This window comes from Lepidochelys kempii, chromosome 2, assembly GCF_965140265.1.
Source record: "Lepidochelys kempii isolate rLepKem1 chromosome 2, rLepKem1.hap2, whole genome shotgun sequence".
Taxonomy (NCBI): Eukaryota; Metazoa; Chordata; order Testudines; family Cheloniidae; genus Lepidochelys; species Lepidochelys kempii.
Window position 1 is genome coordinate 186,093,455 of NC_133257.1, and position 15,777 is coordinate 186,109,231.

Here is a 15,777-nt window from a genome sequence, read left to right on the forward strand (position 1 = left end):
GAAGCCAGAGGTGAGCCATTTCCCTTGGAACGGACATACGACAGCAAGGGGTTGCTGAATCAGTATCCTCAGCCAGAAAGTGCAGCTCCCGCGGCTGGAGCTGGATGCACTCAGACAACAGAAGTCAGCTTTGTGCTCCCGCCTTATGGACTTGCATAGCCCAATGGAAGAGGGAGAACAATACCTTTACGAATATGCTTGTGGGGGAGGGGAAAGAGGGCTGATTCATTATGGGGCGGGGGGTGTCAGTGCTTGGGGAGTGGAGAGGGGGTTGACTGCCCTGCAATGACTTATGAAAGACTTGACCACTTATCAAATGCTGGCAGGGTTGAATCACAGTATGGATTAACGTACAGAAGCAACTGAAGTATGGACTGATGTAGCTAACTATACTGAGAAATATAGTTTGTATACTAATTCCTAATTGCCCCATATCATGTCTTAGTTTACCTTTGTTATTTTAATTACACATTTTGTATGAGGTGATGCAGTGATAGCAATAAACTTTTTTGATAAAATAAAAGGCTTTATTTATAAACATGTATTGAAAAAGTACAACATTCACCCATTGCCACACAGGCCAGCTGCCATTACCACACAAAAACACCAGTAACAACAGAATCTTAAAAAAAATAAAATAAAAATCAAAGTGCATAAACAAGGGTAAACAGTGATACCATGTACAAGACAGAACCCCACTACTGTTGCATGTTGCCTGGCCCCAGGGGACAGGGATGGAGGAATCCACAGGGGAAGGGATCAATATTGAGAACTGCCTGGGGCAAAGTTGCCCTCTCTCGTCACTCCTGGGGCCTGATTGCATGGGCCACTTAGCCACTGACTTTTCCAAACTGTTTCTCAACTCCATCACAGGGGATGCAGGTTGTGATGTGAGTGATGCAGCAGGAGCCGGTACTCTTGCAGCCATTAGTGTCACCAGCTGCTCATACAGTTCTTTCTGCTGAGCTCTGTCCTCCTCCCATAGCTGTCACTCCTGTTCCAGGAATTATGAAGCAAATGCCTCTTCCCATGTTGAACCTTGTCCTCAAGCTGTTCAGCCAATCTGAGTCTTTCCTCTTGCTATGACTTTCCTCTAGCTGTAAGTCCCCATCTTTGGTCCTCAACCTGCTTGTTGGCCCTGTCCAGAACTTCACCATAAGTTCATCATGGAAACGCTATCTCTTGGAACAGTCCATGAAGGCCGAGTCTTCTGCTGCACTGTGGGCAAGTTGTGGGGGTACTGCAGGCTGTAGAAGTTAAGGGGCCTGGAATAGGACAAGACACAGCGTGTTATTGTCTCAAATAGCTCAGTGCAGGAGCACAGAAAATATCCTTGTGGAATTTCAAGGACATAAAATGTTACTTTTCCAAACTGAACTTCAATATATTGAATATATCTCTATTGAGATGGCCCTGGAGAATATGCCCTTCCCATCCTCCTCAACTTTCTTCTCCCCCAGCACATTGCTGGACAAAATTTCAAACTCCAGTCAAATTTGGGACATATGAATGTGTCACCTATGGACTGCATGGACTACATTTAACTGAAACGAACCCCCTCCCGACCATCACCATTTTGAACTGCACATGGGAGCCAAGCCATTGGGAGACAATCCATCATTAGCAGATACATGCTGCCAGTTAGGGTTTCTAATAACTTTTGCCTTAGTTCACAGAAGGAAAATCCCTCTTGTTCTGAAATTAAAAAACATTAAAATAGAGCCAGAAACTTACCAGGCTCTGGGGCAGCTTCTCTCCCTTCTGTCTCTCCTGCAGGCTCTCCAGCAGGCTGTTCCTCTGAGGGGACACCTAAAAGCTCCTTCAAGTATGACTCCAAAATGTGCTTCTGCGGCTGCTCCTGTGGCAAAACCTCCTCAGGGACCAGTTTCAGCAACAGAGTCACTTTGCGGGACTCATTCAGAGCCTGCTGCTGGTTCCCATCAGTCCCCATGCTGGATTCTGGGGCCAGCAGGGCACCATTCCGGGTGACTGGGTCATCATGCACCACTGTCGGCTCCTTGCTCAGAATAGGACCCAGCACACAGGTCAAACTCCTCATAAAACAGTCTTGATGTCAGCAGGTTACTCAAGGTGCAGTTCTCATCCCTGGTTCTCCTGTATTAAGTCTTGAATTGCTTAAACCGCTCCCTGCACTGGTCACTGGTCCAGCAAATTTGCAATGCTGCCAGCTTCTTCACTATTTGCTGGTATGCATGATCACTCCTGCTACTCTTACTAAAGTCCACTGGTTTACTGGCCTCTCAGCAGACATTTACCAAAATCTGGCTGTGCTCCTGTGACCATGAAGCCGCACTCTTGGCAAAAGACTTCTTCTGTTCAGTCTCCATTGCAAACACCGAAGGTTCTCTGATTATGTGTTTGCAGCTCAGCGGTTAGAAGACAATGGAAGGGTTAAATGCTGACTCACCAAGCTGCTGCATTACTCAAATGGGGGTTGCTTCTGTTTCCCTGCAGTTGATTGATGATTCTTGGCATAGAGAGGACAAAGTTGGCCCATGGGACTGTAGGGCACTTCTGGCAGACTCCCAGGAGTCTGTGTCTACACTTTAAAGCAATAGGGCTCAAACTCTGGGTCCCAGCTTGACTGAGGCTCAAATCTTCCACCCCCTCAGGGTCCTAGGACCCCTAGATCCGAGTCTGAAAGATTTGTGTGCAGATGGAAGGGGATGGGTTGGGCTCAAGCCTGAGTCTGAGCCCAGACGTACACTGCAGTGTAGACATACCTTCACAGACCCCAAATATTTCTGGAATTAACTTACTACACCCACCTCAATAAATTTCCTCCAAACAAGAAGGATCTGAGATAGTCCTGGTAACTAATCCGATTATCCCCCTGAGGAATGATTTCATCAATGAGGGTAACACAACTGTTTCTTTAACAGAAGCTGGCATCTCTTCCTCCACATGGAGGTGTTGATCAGAGTGGCATCTATCAAACTCACATGTTACAGCCCACACATCTCTCCACATTTACAGAACCTCAGTGAGCGACAACACCCCAGCAAAAAAGACTCTGACTCCTCTAGGCACATTTCTGCTAGCAGAGTCTCAGAGTCTGCAAATTCCTCACAGCAATAAATATCCAGCTCTCATCAGATAAAAACTACTGGAACAGTTCCTGCTAATCAGGGCTTTGCTGGTGCTGTGATGGAAGTGAGGAAACCCATCTTTGCTTTTTGCACAGCCATGGCACAAGCTTTCAAAAATGATGTTGCAGCTGGTCAGATAGAGACAAAGACTTCCACCAGTTGGTGCTCTATTGTTCTGCTTCACCTGTCACAGATCATGTGTATATTACAGTGAACTAGAAAGCCACCGATAGAGAAGAGGGCATTTTGGTGCCATTGTACTCATCAAAAATAAGATACAACTTTTGGAACCCATCTGCCATGAGCAAGGGCCAGGTTCAAATAGTTTTAGGAGCGACCCTTAGTTAATAAACATTACCAGCTCGAGCCCCCGCACTCAGAATTTCTGAGAGCACTGCCTGTTCCTTGAGTCATGCAAGGTTTGGTGCCAATATGGAAATAAACTTGTTAAAAAAATACTGTGAATCCATTAAATTAAGTTATGCTGTATATAGTTTAACCCCTCCAAGGCAGGGGGACGTGCCCCACAGTTTGAAAACCAATAGTTTAACTGGTATGTATCTCGACTCCGACCTAATCTGCTCCATACAACTGAAATATATCATGCTAGTTAGTGCAGATTGCTTGTTACTACTATAAGTTAGTACAATAATAAAAGATAGACCCACACCAAAGCACTAAAATACAAATATCCCCAATTTGGGAAAGGTCAGAGGAATCAGAGTCTGGATTTTGCACCTCAGACTCATTTCTAGCAATGATTCACGATCATAAAGAGCCTCATCGAGAACTTAGCAGCTCTTGGAAAACATCCAGCTGATTCAAAAATAATTGTATTGAATCACCTTGTGCAGAGCAAGCGATATGCTGTACTGGTGCATGGTTATACAGCTAGCAGCGCATAAAGAAATGCCTAAAATACCTGTCTTGAGAAGACAGATTTAACAAGTTTCCTGTTTATTGTCTTTATCTTCAGATTTCCCTGAACCATTGTCCTAAATTCTGATAAAGCTGATATATCCAAATTAAGAGGAAAATTGAGATTTCCCACCCTCCCTCCGTTTCTCCAAACTGGCAAAAATTGAACACCTGCAGAGACAATTCTGTCTTCAGAGAAGAGTGCTCACTGACGTGCTCATACAGCACCCCCTACTGACCATACAGTATTTTACTGTAATCGTATTCCCTTTGTTCATGGCTCTTACTCCGCAGGAAACGTCATGCAGAGAAAAATCAAATCTTTCCTTGGACAGCTTATTTAAAAATAAAGTACCTGATTTTTTTCAAGAGAGGACGATATTACAACAATTGATACTACAGTAATTTGAAGTTCTATTGCATTGTGCTGCAGTATGCAGTGTCTTGAGGGTGCATGCTGTATATTTCTCCAAAGATGTATGGTACCAAATATTCAGTACAGACAGCATCGCGTGTACAGGCAGCATCCCTCCCAAGATCTTGAAAAATAAGTGAATGGCCCAAGAGGATTATCATGGCATTAACTACTCTGATTGTATTCCCTACAGTTTAATAACAAGATAACTATTATTGCAGTTGTATCAGCAGAACTGTAGATTCTTGGAGCAAGAAGAATTGGGGATTATTAACAGAATGTGAGAAAAGAAAAGGTCACTTGTTGAACTGTGCATCTAAGGATGCAGTAGACCTAAGTTCTGTGGGGCATAAATAACCTGCTTTCCTAACACAGTTCTCAGGAGATTCATGACACTAACAGTGACTCTCTTGGGGTGGCCCTAGATTTATTTCATCTTATTATGACAGTGTTTTGGCTGAGAGCTTAAAACCATAAGTCTGGCGACAAAAATTTGCAGTATCGGTCTCTTTTAAATATTATACTAATTGCTGGAACATAGTTTGTTAAATTACATTTTATCTGTAGATAGCTGTAACAATTGTACATGGCTCACTCTTTGATGTTTCCAAAACATCAATAACAGAAAGAATAATATATGTTTATGGAAATGAAAATGGGATCTGAGCAAAGTAGTTGCTATTAACTGCATTGTTCTTCCTTCTTTTTAAATGTTTTCCCACAGGAAATGTTCTCTCTCCATAGGAGTTTTTAGGTTTGTAGTATTTTATGCGAGAGAGAGAGAGAGAGAAAAGAGGTAATGGAACAAACTTACAGCTAAAATTACAAGCTACCAATGAGATTAAACATCTCCTTCCTAGGCACATTTACTGAAGATAATACAGAAGTTTCCAGTTCTGTTGTTCCAGCTCCCTGGGCTTGTTAAAGCGCAAAAGACAATCTGTACTTGCTTATTTTGTATCTAAGCAACTGTCAGACTCCATATCTACTAATAAGAAAGGGTATAATTATATGCTGCTACTTTAATTAGTAGCAGATGCCTATGTTTATGAAATAAAATGTAAGATTTTCTGCAGTGCAGAATCTTACTTATATGCAAATTGCAAATGCACTTTTGCAAGTTTTAAAAGCGTTGCATGACCCTGGCTATATGCATCTGTTGTTTATGATAGATTATGGGTTCAATACTCAATTGCACTGAGCAACTGATCGATGGAGCTGAGGGGTGGGACAGGTAAAGGTGGCTCTACATTATTTTTCTTCCTCCCCCAATCCTGGGGCTAGCTGGAGGTCTATGGACTGGCCCCCTAAAGACCATTATGCCAGCAAGGATTGCCAGAGCACACTGCACTCTGGCCCCACCTCCTTTGGTTCCAAAACACTTCCTCTGAGGGCTGGCTGGGGCATGAGGTGTAATGCAGAGCTGATTACACCAGCTTTACACTAATTGAGGATTCTCCCATGCAGAAGGAATCCTTAACTGCCCACTTAGGGAAGTTTTAAGGCTTCTGTGCTGTTCTAGCAGTGCAAAATGATGTTAGCAAGGCTGAAGATTTGGCAAGAGCTCTTTTATAACATTTTTCTTTAGGAGAAATAGCAAAGACAGGGCCTAGTGCAAAGGTTTGTTCTTCGTTTATCAAAGCAAACCATGACTAAATTAAAAATGAAAGCCACAGCCTTCTTCACAAAGCAATGTAAATGTATATACAAAAGATACTGTATGGGGCAATCCGGCACTGGTAGGAGCCTGGAAAGGATAGTCTAAAAAAGTATATTCCACCTCTAACTTCTATGATTCTACACTTTTTTTATTAGAAGACAATATCTAACACCAAAAATGGTATGCCCATTTACTGAGATTTCTAGTTAATAACTGCAAATTGCAAGCCTCCATGCTTGCAAATTAGAGATGCCAACAGAATAATTGATTGTTCTGTCTTTATTGGCTGTCAGTCCTTTTTCTTGTCCTACCCTGACATTTATAACTGCCATTCATACAACTAATCAGGAATTTTGTTAAAACCAAACCAATTAGACTGGTCAGCAAATGTTGTCTTCTTTGCTCTTCCATAATTGGCTACTTGTTACATACTCTATGTCTTAGAATTTATGTGGATTAAGTAATGATTACTGATCAAGATTAGGGATGTCTTACATGAATCCTGAATGTCTCTCTGTTGCTGTACTTCATACTTCCTAGTCCTTTAGCATTTCTTTGCACTCACAAATTGCTCCTCTAGTCCCATTACTCGTTAATCAAATTACAAGAATGAAACTTTGTTACACTGCACCTCAATAGTCTATAATGGCGAGTGACTGTATAATTTTTGCCTTTGTATTCTTTTTACTTCTCCTTTAAATCTGCAGGGAGTGGCAACCATTTTTGTGTTCGCTGCCCTGCAGCCTATCAGAGAAGAGACACATGGAGCACTTTCCCCTGGAGACTTGATTTTCGTTCTTTCTTGTTTTGTGGTTCTCAGTTGAAAGTCAAGGCCATTCTGACTGAAAATACCGGTTTGCATTTTGTGTGTGGAAAACCATGACAACAAAGCATGCACAGTAACACCACCATAATGATTATTTCTAAGAACATGTGTGGAGGCAGAAATGGTCTTGTTGAATGAGACACCTGGTAAGAATTTGGAACACAAGTAGTTAATCAAAACCTTTAGTAACTAGTTTATGAGCTGGGATATTTGCCACCAAGACAGTAATACTTGCTGTATACATACTTCAAAAAGCCAAATGTCTCACTGCCTCTATCACCTAGTTCAGCCATATAAAACCACTACAAGGTGCACGAGCCAGTATTTTAGGAAAGTAAACAGTAACTTTATTTAAACCTATGATAATTTTTAAGTGATTGTCGCTGGTGTTTAGCAATACTTTAAAACTCTCCTCTATGAGAAAAAAGACTTTGTACCTTCTGCTACACACTCAGCCATTTCTTAGGATCCATGCACAAGCAACACTCAATTAGACACTAAGAATTCATGAGTTTATACTAAATATCAGCACATTTTTGCTACATTACAGCTATTATAATACACAGACACTGTCCTCCCTCCCACCCCCCGCCCATGCACAGAAGGTAGATCCCTCAGGTAATCCCAAAATATGCAAAACACAAGTGGTGTTGTGCAAAACTGACATAACCTTTCACTTACATTGCCTTGATCTGATGGCTGCTCTGTACATGCCCTGCTCTATGTTGTATTAGAAAAGCTCTAAATTATACCAGCCTATACTTCAACAAGAGGCCAAATCCTAGGCCAGGATTTGCATCGTGTAAATTCACCCTAACCACGTCCCCTCTTCAGTAACCACACCCACTTTCCTGCTACATCACCGAAAAAGATGGAATATAAAAGTCCCAATACCAGCTGAACACTGCTGCAGCAATCAATCAGCTTCCATTGGTGTGATCTTTGTGGGGCCACTTACTTAGGTTTTGTGGACAAAGTTCATTAGTGGAGTGGCACTGTGCCCAAAGAGCTGGCCCACAGGGTATGTAAGAAAGATGGCATAGGGGATAAGACAATTTATATATGAAGAACTGCCTTTTCTATAGAGATTAAGATGAATGCCCTACCCTCTAATATGCAGACTTGTATTAACTGATGCCACAGGAATACTGCTACAGTATATCAGTATTTCAACCTAGCTATAATTCTTCTGCTCTTCTGTGTCAGTTGGTGAGCTATTGGGTTGGGTATTTTTCTCCATTAGATTTTTATATATATAAATTCCCACAGACGTAGCTGCTAACAATCCTGTGGTGAGGTACCACGTATTTAAAATAGCCAGAGGCAAAAAGTAAAACAATTGCCAAAGCCCAAATATCTCATTCTGCAAAACTAGCTTCTATAGATTTATAGGTTGTGTCCAGGTTTTGCTAATATATTCCCAACAATCTCCTTTTATAGCCTTTATTTTTCTTCCTTAAGCCTATATCATTTCATCTTGACCCTTAACAACACTGTTCAAATTTTTCCACACAACCAGTGATGCTACTGAGATAGAGGTTTAACAGCAGTGCAGTATATGCTGGACAACTCGGTATAATAATCAGCCCATTTCTTTCCATATAATGCCACCTAGTGTTAGCAAATTACCAATTACCCATAGGAATGAAAAGGCTCTTTCCTATGTATATAAAAACAGGGGGTCGGGCACTGAAAAAAGTTGTTTTTATTTTACTGAACTGAAAATAATTGGTTAAAGTTGGCAATATGCACACACTGGAAACCAGCACAGCAGTCTGGCAGCTTAGTCACCATGTTCTCATCTGCTAACGAAAACCTTGAGTAGATTCATTTCCCTTTCTGCTTAGGGAACTAAACAATTGCAGGCATCTGCAGACTAATGGAGAATTAATTGACAGATGATGCTGAAGCAGCGTTCTGTGGATTATCAAAAATATAATTAGTAACAATAGGTAGGGTGCATAAAGAAATGTGAAGAAAAATCTCCATCACACTCTTCTTTATGTTGTTGTCATCTACCACCAGTCCCTACGCTCCCCCATTATCACCTGGCTTTTAGATTTTGATATCTGGACACACACACCTCTTTCCCTCTCCTCACAGACTTAAAATTTCATATTGCTCCTAGTCCCTGGCCTCCTTGCCCCCAACTTTACTTACTGATGATGTTCAAGACTGGGTTACTTTCCCCACTCACCATGGTAGCTGACTCCTTGGACATTCCCATTCCTTATTTTCAAACTCTGATTCCCTCCTAAAACCCACCTCCATGCCATTTGTTTCAAATAGAAACTGATGTGATATGTTGTGATCATCTTTCCTTCCAAGACCATTCCTCCTTTGCCTGTCACTAGTTCCAAGGTTTTTTACCACCCATTTGATCCTACCCCTTCAGCTGCTAACTTCCTTTGGCCGTCACTTTCACCCCCCTCCCTCCCCAGTAGCCTCACTTTCTTCTGACTCTTTCACATCAAAATAAAACGGTGTGCCCATTTTCCCTCACCCTCAAAAGGCTACCTGTGAACCCTACCTCTCCAGCTACCGCCCCGTCTCCCTGCTTCCCTGTATCTCTAATTTCACTGAAAGAGCCATTTACAACCATTGCCTCAAATTCCTCTCCTCCAGGTACATCCTTAAACTGGTTGAACCTCGATTCTGCCCTCCTCACACCACTGGAAACTTTCCCAATGTGGTTTCTTATTATGTATTACTATTGGAGAATAAGTCTGAAATCAGCGAGATAAAATTCAATAAAGAAAGGCAGGTGCAATGTACCTGGCAGAAAGAAAGGCAGGTGCAATGTACAGGTTGGGCAAACACCTCTCAGGGATGGTGTAGGTTTACCTCAGTGCCTCATCACAGGGAACTGAACTTCATGACCTCTCAAAGTCCCTTCTAACCCTACATTTCTATGATTCTATTATTCTCCTTGGCCAAATCTCAGGATCCCTACTCCATCCTCATCCTACTCCACCTCTCTGCTACTTCCATACTGTTGATCACACCCTTCGCATCCTGTCCTCCCTCAGCTTTCATGCCATTGCCCTCTCCTGGTTCTCCTCCTATCTCTCTAACCACTCACTCCTTCACTGGGTCTTCCTCTCCCCAGTCTCTGTCCTTAGTCCCATCCTTCTCTCTCTCTTTTCACCCTTTCCCTGTATTGTATCATCTGCTCACATGGTTTGAACTGCCATCTCTACACTGACAACACACTCCTTACTTCTGACAGTCCCACATCTCTGCCGGTCTGCCATCTCCTCCTGGATAGCTCACTAACAACCCAAACATGGCCAAAACTGACCTCCATATCTTTCCTCTGAAACACTCTCCTTTCCCCTCCCTGCCACTGTCAACATTACCACTACTGCATTTCCCATTTTAGCAGTCTCCAGTTTTTTGAGCACTTCAAATCCATCAAATGTTTTGCAAAAGCCTCTTGGTAGTGGGATGCAGAGCTTTTCAAGAGGTTAAGGATGAGCATGAAGACTGATCATTCCTCTCGTCTACAGAGGATAATGCTCCAGGTCAGGCTTCCTGCGCACTGGTAGAGTGGAGCTGGGAAGTTTAAACGGGTTCCTGTGCTGTAGCTGTTCTGTGGATAAACCAGAGGTGAAAGTAAGCTGGTATGCCTGGTACAGCAGAGCAGTGGCTGGAGCCCCAGGCCTTTTAAATTGCCTCCAGAACCCCGCTGCTGGAGCCCTGGGGTAGCAGCTGCGGGGCTCCGGCGGCTATTTAAAGGGCTCAGGGCTCCCCTGCTTCTACCGCCCCGGCCCTTTAAATAGCTGCCGGAGCCCCGCCACCGCTACTCCAGGGCTCCAGGGGCTATTTAAAGGACCAGGGTGGTAGAAGCAGGGGAGCCACAGGCCCTTTAAATAGCCCCCAGAGCCCTGAGGTAGCGGGGGCCCCAGGGGCTATTTAAAAGGCCGGGGCTCCAGCTGCCTCTGCCGCCCTGGTCCTTTAAATAGCCGCTGGAGCCCTGCTGCATCCCCAGGGCTCCAGCGGCTATTTAAAGGACCGGGGCAGTAGAAGCAGGGGAGCCCCGGGCCCTTTAAATAGTCCCCATAGCCCTGGGCTGCTACTGCCGTTGCTACCCCAGTGGGGAAGAAAGGGAGGAGGAGAAGAAGAAGGAGGGGGCACTTACCTTACAGGGTGGGCTGGGGCTGGCTCGGATGCCCTCAGCCCCGCCCCTTCCGCCCTAGGCCCCAACCCTTCCAGGGGCCAGAGCTGGCCCCAACGTACCGGTAAGTCATTCGACTTAACTTGCACCCCTGGGATAAACAGACAATTCTCCAGGGCCATCAATCTGGCAGCTTCCCTGAGCACGACACATTCATTTAAATAAAACTTGGCATTGCTTAATTAAAGGTGATAGTCCCTCCTTTCCACCTCCTTAAATCATACAAAGCTGCCCCTTTTATGCATACATCAAGCCAAAAAGACCAGTTGATAATGTGCAGCAGTTTTCATTGTTAAATGATACCAGACTGCCCTCTACTGTAGATACAGTACTTAGCATCTTTCCAAGTGAAAAACTTCTGTTGTGGTTCATTATCTGTTAAACGCCAAGTATTTGAAAATTTCTAGTAACTATCGAGACTAGCTCTTATCTAACATGTATAAATATGACCCTTCTTCATAGATTTCCAGACAGAAACTTTTGTGGTCGGCATAATTGTAAGACATAATACAGAAATAAATTTCTTTTAGTGAAATGATCTGTTTGCAGACTAAGAAAAACTCCAAAATAGGTTAATTTACACAGATAAAAAAGGTCCTGCATGGCCTGACAACACTGAGACTTAGAAATCCTTTGTGAACACATAACAGAACAACAAATGGGAGCTGTAATGATCCGTAGCCACATCCATAGACTGATAACACAGTCATTAGCTGCCAGGTTATAACAGCACCTTCCATTTATATGGCACTTTCCATCCAAACTGCTTGTATTAGCTTTCAAGGCCCTTTACAATCTATCCCCACCCTTTCATCTCTCATTCACTACCGATGCTCACCTCCAATCAGACATCATGCCAGCCTCCACTGCCTGCTTTTAAAATTTTCAAACAAGCACCATCATTCTTTCTCCTATGCTGCCTCACAAACTTGAAGGCTCTCTGTAAAAATCCACAAAGCTACCTCATTACTTACTTTCAAATCCCTCCTCAAAACTCTTCTTTGCCGTGATGCCTTCAAAACACTTGTATTGTAGGCTGCTGATGGGCAGATACCACTCTGTATCGCAGATACACAGCATGATTGTCTGATTGTTTTCTTGTACTCCTCTGTTTGTGTCTGTCTGTTGCCTCTTGTTTTATAGTTAGATTGTAAGCTCCTTGGGGCAGGGACTGTCTTTTTGTTCTGTATTTGTACAGCACCTAGCACAATGGTGTCCTGCTCCCAGGTGCTATTGTAATACAAACAAACTTTGTATTGTAGCTTTTTTAATTTAAATTGAATTTAGTAATTTTGTACTAAACTACTATGGGTTCAGCTCCTGTTGCTACAGTTTCAAGCTTAACAGAGTGAAAATCACCTCTAGTGCTTTTTTCAAATTTGGAGATGCCAGGAACCCATGAAGACCAAGGTTAGCCACCACAGACACAATCACAAGTGCAAAGTCTTATTTGTACTACAAGTGTTATTAAAGCAATAAGTTACCATTACCCATGCATATATAAATCATACAAAAATCCACACTGGGACTAAGACTGTATTCATACTCCCATCTTCAAAGATATTCAAGGGTCTGATGGATCTCTCAGTAAATGATCAACAGAGGGAAGGTTCCTGCTGGGGTTTCCAGTGGGGTCATTTCTTGGGGTCTTCCACTTTTACCCAATCAGGGAACTTTTCTTATATTGTTGTTCTGATCATACCTCACACCTTATGCATATGCATGAGGTTTTCAACCCTCTTTTCCTTATCTGTTCTTCCACAGCCCATTAATATTGGGGTGTCCCATTTTTATAGCTTGTTTCTTAGTTCCTCTTATTCTCATTAGCATTTACGCACAACATGTAACCTGCGGTCAGGACAGGACAAAGTTCCATGATGTTACAATTAGGTGTCTTGTGATCTTGGACAATACATGAGCTGTAGCTCACGAAAGCTCATGCTCAAATAAATTGGTTAGTCTCTAAGGTGCCACAAGTACTCCTTTTCTTTTTGCGAATACAGACTAACACGGCTGTTACTCTGAAACCTATTGCAATCTAGTTTCTTATAACATCACCTAAACTGTGACTTTACTGGCATAGGGTTCTTTCTAGGTCACCCACTCAGGTCAAGTATTCTTAAATCTATGGCTTAATATGGATAAGCTAAAATCTTACAGGCCTCAGCATGTGGACTTTGCATTCCAGCCATGGTTTACTTATATTCCTAATACACACTTATCACTCCTAATTTCTTCTCAATCTTATACTTCTTTAATCCTACAATTTAAATCTATTGAGTTTACATTAATTATAAGGATAGGTCCATCAATGGCTATTAGCCAGGGTGGGCAGGAATGGTGTCCCTAGCCTCTGTCTGCCAGAAGCTAGCAATGAATGACAGGGGATGGATCACTTGATGATCACTGTTCATTCCCTCTGGGGCACCTGGCACTGGCCACTGTCAGAAGACAGGATACTGGGCTAGATTGACCTTTGGTCTGACCCAGTAGGGTCATTCTTATGTTTTTATATATGAAATAGCATATGAATTGACAATAACACGATGATAAATGGATGATAAAATGAACTAACTGGCTACAAATCGAACAACTAGGTTTTGCACACAGCAAATCACTTTATCTGCCACTGGAATGCAGGCTCTTAGCATCTTATTAGAATAAACAGAATCTTATTAGAATAAAATAAAAAATAATTAGCACTTTTCTTCCATTCATTTCAAAGTACTTTATAAGGTGCGTGTGCCTTATCCCCGTTTTACAGGTGGGGAAACTGAGACAAATAGGTTGATTGATCACATCAAAACTCAAATTTACTTCCATATATTCCTGCCATTAAATTAATTAAGAGTGTACAGTGATCACACTAGTGCAGGGGTGGGCCAACTTTTTGGCCTGAGGGCAGCATCAGGTTTCAGAAATTGTATGGAGGGCCGGTTAGGGGAGGCTGTGCCTCCCCAAACAGCTAGGCATGGCCCGGCCCCCACCTTCTATCTGACCCCCCCTCCTTCTCGCCCCCTGACACCCCCCCCAGGACCCCTGCCCCATCCACTTCCCCTGCTCTCTGTCCCCTGACCGCCCCCAACTGCCCCCCGCCGCCCCATCGAACCCCCCCATTCCCGACTGCCCCCCCGGGACCCCTACCCCATCCCAACCACCTCTTCTCCCTGACAGCCCCCAGACCCCACACCCCAAATGTCCCCCACTGCTGCCCCCCACTACCCCATCCAACCACCCCTCCTTCCTGACTGGCCCCCCCAGACGCCTGCCCCATCCAACCACCCCTTCTCCCTGTCCCCTGATCACCCCCAGAGCCCCCACCTGACTGCCCCCGGCTGCCCCATCCAACCCCTTCTCTCATTTCTGACTGCTCCCCCAAGGACCCCTGCCCCATCCACCCGCCCCACTCCTTGACTGCCCCCCGCTGCCCCATCCAACCCCTCCTCTCCTTCCTGACTGCCCCCCGGGACCCCTGCCCCATCCAACCACCCCTTCTCCCTGACCATCCCCAGAACCCCTGCCCCCATTCAACCCCCCTGTTCCACACCCTCTGACCACCCCGACCCCTAGCCACACCCCCAGCCCCTGACCACCCCCCAAACTCCCCTGCCCTCTATCCAACCCCCCTCCCCTGCTCCCTGCCCCCTTACTGCGCTCCCGCGCCAGCCACACCGCCCAGCTGGAACCAGCCATGCACTGCACAGCAGAGCCCCGGGTCAGGCTGGGCTCTGCAGCCCCGCTGCCCACAGCATTGCGCCCGTGGCGCAGTGGGCTGAGGCTGTGGGGGAGGGGCCGGGGGCTAACCTCCCAGGCCAGGAGCTCAGGGGCCAGGCAGGAGGGTCCTGCGGGCCAGATGTGGCCCCACGGGCCGTAGTTTGCCCTCCTCTACACTAGTGCAGAGATTCAGCACATTCATTTCAAAAGGCACTGTGGATAAGAATTGAGTGTGCTATATAAGAGATCTGATTAAATTATTAAATTAAATTATTTTTTAAAAATAGGTGAATGATGCATGCTTCCTAGGATAGCAGTGTGGCACCTTACTAAGTAAGGGCTACGAAGTGCACAGAATTAACACTAGTCAGTAGAAGAGTTGAGATTAGACTTCGTTGCTTCCAGTCCAACACACATTTTTCTAAGTCAAAGGGGGCAGAGACTGTACTTCCGGTCTAGAGTTCTGGTTTTGTGCCTGCCAGGTATGAGAGTCAGTGTGGGTTGAAAGACCATGCACTGCTGTTGACTCATAAGAAGCACTTGGAGGCTGGAGAATGCTCAGTGCAGATGAAATGTTTGGATATTTTAACAGCAAGACTCTAACCAACTACTGAGCATGTACAAGTGACAATTTTCAGAGGCTTATGAATCAACAAAATCTGAGCAGATTTTCACTGGGACAGGCAAAGGTACCCTCCTGTTCACCCAGCCCTACCCATCCTCCAAATTTCATGTTCTCGCTTCAAAGTATGGAGGTGCTAGAGCTCTCCAATGAAACCACTAGGAAAAAATGTTAACATTGGAAAAAATTCTATTTTTCCTTAACCTCATTCTTGAAATTAGCTAAACAATTTTTGCTGATGAAGAGGTACAGAAAACAGCTAAAGTCTGGTAAAGTTATAAGCAATTGAAAAGAGGGGCTTATAATTAAAATTGTTAAGCAACTTTTATGATGGG